We start from the raw sequence: 6,994 nt of genomic DNA, 5'->3' as shown, positions 1-6,994 counted from the left end.
AGGTATTCCTTAAAGAGGTGGGGTTTCAGGTGTCTCCGGAAGGTGGTGATTGAGTCCGCTGTCCTGGCGTCGTGAGGGAGTTTGTTCCACCATTGGGGGGGCCAGAGCAGCGAACAGTTTTGACTGGGCTGAGTGGGAACTGTACTTCCTCAGTGGTAGGGAGGCGAGCAGGCCAGAGGTGGATGAACGCAGTGCCCTTGTTTGGGTGTAGGGCCTGATCAGAGCCTGGAGGTACTGAGGTTCCGTTCTCCTCACAGCTCCGTAGGCAAGCACCATGGTCTTGTAGCGGATGCGAGCTTCAACTGGAAGCCAGTGGAGAGAGCGGAGGAGCGGGGTGACGTGAGAGAACTTGGGAAGGTTGAACACCAGACGGGCTGCGGCGTTCTGGATGAGTTGTAGGGGTTTAATGGCACAGGCAGGGAGCCCAGCCAACAGCGAGTTGCAGTAATCCAGCCTGGAGATGACAAGTGCCTGGATTAGGACCTGCGCCGCTTCCTGTGTGAGGCAGGGTCGTACTCTGCGGATGTTGTAGAGCATGAACCTACAGGAACGGGCCACCGCCTTGATGTTAGTTGAGAACGACAGGGTGTTGTCCAGGATCACGCCAAGGTTCTTAGCGCTCTGGGAGGAGGACACAATGGAGTTGTCAACCGTGATGGCGAGATCATGGAACGGGCAGTCCTTCCCCGGGAGGAAGAGCAGCTCCGTCTTGCCGAGGTTCAGCTTGAGGTGGTGATCCGTCATCCACACTGATATGTCTGCCAGACATGCAGAGATGCGATTCGCCACCTGGTCATCAGAAGGGGAAAGGAGAAGATTAATTGTGTGTCGTCTGCATAGCAATGATAGGAGAGACCATGTGAGGTTATGACAGAGCCAAGTGACTTGGTGTATAGCGAGAATAGGAGAGGGCCTAGAACAGAGCCCTGGGGGACACCAGTGGTGGGAGCGCGTGGTGAGGAGACAGATTCTCGCCACGCCACCTGGTAGGAGCGACCTGTCAGGTAGGACGCAATCCAAGCGTGGGCCGCGCCGGAGATGCCCAACTCGGAGAGGGTGGAGAGGAGGATCTGATGGTTCACAGTATCGAAGGCAGCCGATAGGTCTAGAAGGATGAGAGCAGAGGAGAGAGAGTTAGCTTTAGCAGTGCGGAGCGCCTCCGTGATACAGAGAAGAGCAGTCTCAGTTGAATGACTAGTCTTGAAACCTGACTGATTTGGATCAAGAAGGTCATTCTGAGAGAGATAGCGGGAGTGCTGGCCAAGGACGGCACGTTCAAGAGTTTTGGAGAGAAAAGAAAGAAGGGATACTGGTCTGTAGTTGTTGACATCGGAGGGATCGAGTGTAGGTTTTTTCAGAAGGGGTGCAACTCTCGCTCTCTTGAAGACGGAAGGGACGTAGCCAGTGGTCAGGGATGAGTTGATGAGCGAGGTGAGGTAAGGGAGAAGGTCTCCGGAAATAGTCTGGAGAAGAGAAGAGGGGATAGGGTCAAGCGGGCAGGTTGTTGGGCGGCCGGCCGTCACAAGACGCGAGATTTCATCTGGAGAGAGAGGGGGAGAAAGAGGTCAGAGCACAGGGTAGGGCAGTGTGAGCAGAACCAGCGGTGTCGTTTGACTTAGCAAACGAGGATCGGATGTCGTCGACCTTCTTTTCAAAATGGTTGATGAAGTCATCTGCAGAGAGGGAGGAGGGGGGGGAGGGGGAGGAGGATTCAGGAGGAAGGAGAAGGTGGCAAAGAGCTTCCTAGGGTTAGAGGCAGATGCTTGGAATTTAGAGTGGTAGAAAGTGGCTTTAGCAGCAGAGACAGAAGAGGAAAATGTAGAGAGGAGGGAGTGAAAGGATGCCAGGTCCGCAGGGAGGCGAGTTTTCCTCCATTTCCGCTCGGCTGCCTAGAGCCCTGTTCTGTGAGCTCGCAATGAGTCGTCGAGCCACGGAGCGGGAGGGGAGGACCGAGCCGGCCTGGAGGATAGGGGGCATAGAGAGTCAAAGGATGCAGAAAGGGAGGAGAGGAGGGTTGAGGAGGCAGAATCAGGAGATAGGTTGGAGAAGGTTTGAGCAGAGGGAAGAGATGATAGGATGGAAGAGGAGAGAGTAGCGGGGGAGAGAGAGCGAAGGTTGGGACGGCGCGATACCATCCGAGTAGGGGCAGTGTGGGAAGTGTTGGATGAGAGCGAGAGGGAAAAGGATACAAGGTAGTGGTCGGAGACTTGGAGGGGAGTTGCAATGAGGTTAGTGGAAGAACAGCATCTAGTAAAGATGAGGTCGAGCGTATTGCCTGCCTTGTGAGTAGGGGGAAGGTGAGAGGGTGAGGTCAAAAGAGGAGAGGAGTGGAAAGAAGGAGGCAGAGAGGAATGAGTCAAAGGTAGACGTGGGGAGGTTAAAGTCGCCCAGAACTGTGAGAGGTGAGCCGTCCTCAGGAAAGGAGCTTATCAAGGCATCAAGCTCATTGATGAACTCTCCGAGGGAACCTGGAGGGCGATAAATGATAAGGATGTTAAGCTTGAAAGGGCTGGTAACTGTGACAGCATGGAATTCAAAGGAGGCGATAGACAGATGGGTAAGGGAGAAAGAGAGAATGACCACTTGGGAGAGATGAGGATCCCGGTGCCACCACCCCGCTGACCAGAAGCTCTCGGGGTGTGCGAGAACACGTGGGTGGACGAAGAGAGCAGTAGGAGTAGCAGTGTTGTCTGTGGTGATCCATGTTTCCGTTAGTGCCAAGAAGTCGAGGGACTGGAGGGAGGCATAGGCTGAGATGAACTCTGCCTTGTTGACCGCAGATCGGCAGTTCCAGAGGCTACCGGAGACCTGGAACTCCACGTGGGTCGTGCGCGCTGGGACCACCAGATTAGGGTGGCCGCGGCCACGCGGTGTGGAGCGTTTGTATGGTCTGTGCAGAGAGGAGAGAACAGGGATAAACAGACACATAGTTAACAGGCTACAGAAGAGGCTACGCTAATGCAATGGAGATTGGAATGACAAGTGGACTACACGTCTCGAATGTTCAGAAAGTTAAGCTACGTAGCTATCTTATTGACTAAAATTATTAAAATGATACAGTACTGCTGAAGTAGGCTAGCTGGCAGTGGGTGCGTTGTTGACACTACACTAATCAAGTCATTCCGTTGGGTGTAATAGTTTCTACAGTGCTGCTATTCGGGGGCTAGCTGGCTAGCTAGCAGTGTTGATTACGTTACGTTGCGTTAAAAGAACGACAATAGCTGGCTAGCTAACCTAGAAAATCGCTCTAGACTACACAATTATCTTTGATACAAAGACGGCTATGTAGCTAGCTATGTAGCTAGCTACGATCAAACAAATCAAACCGTTGTACTGTAATGAAATGAAATTAAAATGTGATACTACCTGTGGAGCGAAGCAGAATGCGACCGGGTTGTTGAGTGCGGAAGTTCTATTCGGTAGACGTTGGCTAGCTGTTGGCTAGCTAGCAGTGTCTCCTACGTTAAGGACGACAAATAGCTGGCTAGCTAACCTCGGTAAATTAAGATAATCACTCTAAGACTACACACTCTAAACTACACAATTATCTTGAATACGAAGACAGCAGAGACAACTATGTAGCTAGCTAACACTACACTAATCAAGTCGTTCAGTTGAGTGTAATAGTTTCTACAGTGCTGCTATTCGGTAGACGGTGGACGTTTGCTAGCTGGCTAGCTGCTGGGCAGATAGCAGTGTAGACTACGTTAGGACGACGAAATACGATAATTACGCAAGTATCTTTGATACAAAGACGGCTATGTAGCTAGCTAAGAAGAAATTGCTAAGATTAGACAAATCAAACCGTTGTACTATAATGAAATGTAATGAAAAAGTTATACTACCTGCGGACCGAATGTCTTGAGATGTTCCTTCAATATATCCACAAAATGTTCCATCCTCATGACGCCATCTATTTTGTGAAGTACACCAGTCCCTCATGCAGCAAAGCACCCCCACAGGATGCTGCCACCCCTGTGCTTCACGGTTGGGATGGTGTTCTTCGGCTTGCTAAGCTTCTCCCTTTTCCTCCAAACACAACAATGGTCATTATGGCCAAACAGTTCTGTTTTTGTTTCATCAGACCAGGGGACATTTCTCCAAAACGTACGATCTTTGTCCCCATGTGCAGTTTTAAACCATAGTCTGGCTTTTTTAATGGGGGTTTTGGAGCAGTGGCTTCTTCCTTGCTGAGCGGCCATTCAGCTCATACCTCTCCTTCCTGAGCGGTATGACGGCTGCGTGGTCCCACGGTGTTTATACTTGCGTACTATTGTTTGTACAGATGAACGTGGTACCTTCAGGCGTTTGGAAATTGTTCCCAAGGATGAAACAGACAATTTTTTTGTCTGAGGTCTTGATTGATTTCTTTTGATTTTCCCATGATGTCAAGCGAAGATGCACTGAGTTTGAAGGTAGGCCTTGAAATACATCCACAGGTACACCTCCAATTGACTCAAATGATGTCAATTAGTCTATCAGAAGCTTCTAAAGCCATGCCATAATTTTCTGGAATTGTCCAAGCTGTTTAAAGGCACAGTCAACTTAGTGTATGTAATCTTCTGATCCACTGGAATTGTGACACAGTGAATTCTAAGTTAAATAATCTATCTGTAAACAGTTGTTGGAATAATTACTTGTGTCATGCACAAAGTAGATGTCCTAACCGACTTTCCAAAACTATAGTTTGTTAACAATAAAATTGTGGAGTGGTTGAAAAACGAGTTTTAATTGACTCCAACCTAAGTGTATGTAAACTTCCGACTTCAATTGTATGAAAAAAAAAAGTGTCAAAAGCTCAAATAAACAGATGACTAAAACACTAACACACACATTCACAGTAAACACACATACCAATCCGATTACTTCAAAATGTTCTATACCTTCCTCCTCTTTAAAATACTATCTGACATGAGCACATTTGGAGAAATTACGACAGGTAGTTCGGGAGGCTTTATTTTCAATGATTCTCTTTCCTGTGTGTATTTATTTTGTTTTTATCAAGCTACCTCCTAGTATGAGACAAAGGTCACGGCCTAATAACCACCAAGCCCAGGACTCTGGATCAAAACAACCTCTTTTGGGTTGCATCCCAAAAGAGGACCCCTTGACTTTTTCAACATTTTGTTACGTTACAGCCTTATTTTAAAATTAAATAATTTATTTCCCACATCCATCTACACACAATACCCCATAATGGTTTTAATACCCCATAACAGTACCCCATAACAGGTTTTTAGAAAATTCTGCTAATTTATAAAAAAAAATAAAACACTAAGACATACATATGTATTCAGACCCTTTACTCAGTACTTTGTTGAAACACCTTTGAAAGCGATTACAGCCTCACGTCTTCTTGGATAGGATTCTACAAGCTTGGCACAACTGTGTTTGGGGAGTTTCTCCCATTCTTCTCTACATATCCTCTCAAGGTCTGTCAGGTTAGACGGGGAGCGTCGCTGCACAGCTATTTTCAGATCTCTCCAGAGATGTTCGATCAGGTTCAAGTCTGGGCTCTGGCTTGGCCACTCAAAGACATTCAGAGACATGTCCCGAAGCCACTCCTGCGTTATGTTGGCTGTGTGCTTAGGGTCGTTGTCCAATCTGAGGTCCTGAATGCTCTAGAGCAGGTTTTCATTAAGGAGCTCTCTGTACTTTACATTCATATTTCCTTCGGTCTTGAGTAGTCTCCCCATCCCTGCCGCTGAAAAACATCCCCACAGCATGATGCTGCCACCGCCATGCTTCACTGTAGGGATTGTGCTATCATTGTGTTTACTTGATAGCTACCTATACAAATAGCTAGCAAGAACAAAGTGTTAAAAAGATTAAAAGCAATACAAAAGATTTCCTCGTTTCTCATGGTCTGAGAGTCCTTTAGGTGCCTTTAGGCTACATCCAAGTGGGCTGTCATGTACCTTTTACTGAGGAGTGGCTTCCATCTGGCCACTCTACCATAAAGGCCTGATTGCTGGAGTGCTGAAGAGATGGTTGTCATTCTAGAAGTTTCTCCCATCTGGAGCTCTGTCAGAGTGACCATCAGGTTCTTGGTCACCTACCTGACCAAGGCCCTTCTCCCTCGATTGCTCAGTTTGGCAGGGTGGATAGCTCTAGGAAGTCTTGGTGGTTCCAAACTTCTTCCATTTAAGAATTATGGGGGCCCACTGTGTTCTTGGGGACCTTCAATGCTGCATATTTTTTGCTACCCTTCCCCAGAGCTGTGCCTTGACATAATCCTGTCTCTGAGCTCTATGTACAATTCTTTCGACCTCATGGCATGGTTTTTGCTCTGACATGCACTGTCAACTGTGGGACCTTATATAGGCAGGTGTGTGCCTTTCTAAATCATGTCCAATCAATTTAATTTACCACAGGTGGACTCCAATCAAGTTGTATAAACATCTCAAGGATGATCAATGGAAACAGGATGCACCTGAGCTCAATTTCGAGTCTCATAGCAAAGGGTGTGAATACTTATCTAAATAAGATATGTTTTATAACCTTTTTTTGCTTTGTCCAGATGGGGTATTGTATGTATATCAATGAGGAAAAAATACAATTTAATACATTTTAAAATAAGGCTGTGATGTAACAAAATGTGGAAAAAGGGAATGGGTCTTTTCTACTTTCCGAATGCACTCTTCCCAAATTTTGACCAGAGCCCATTATCTGATCAAAAGTAATGCACTACATAGGATGCCATTTGGGATCAAGTCTTGGCCAAACAATGTGTGGATATATGGAGTATAAACAGGGTCATTAATGCTAATGCTCAATGAACATAGATTACCTTAAACATGTGTTATGGAATAGGTTAGGTAGTTTAGTTCTTAGGAGCACAATTAGACCCTACTCTACCACTTCCACACTCCATCACCAGGTGACAGCAGCAACCAGTCAGTTGCTGTACTCTGCCAGGAAGTCTTGATTGTGCACAGATGTGGCAATTAGAGGGTGTGGCTGCTTGCAGAGCCGTGAGTCTGCTGGAGTTTGA

This window comes from Oncorhynchus gorbuscha, linkage group LG09 (assembly GCF_021184085.1).
Source record: "Oncorhynchus gorbuscha isolate QuinsamMale2020 ecotype Even-year linkage group LG09, OgorEven_v1.0, whole genome shotgun sequence".
Classification (NCBI taxonomy): domain Eukaryota; kingdom Metazoa; phylum Chordata; class Actinopteri; order Salmoniformes; family Salmonidae; genus Oncorhynchus; species Oncorhynchus gorbuscha.
The sequence above is the reverse complement of the archived record's forward strand: the minus strand, read 5'-3'. Positions refer to the sequence as shown.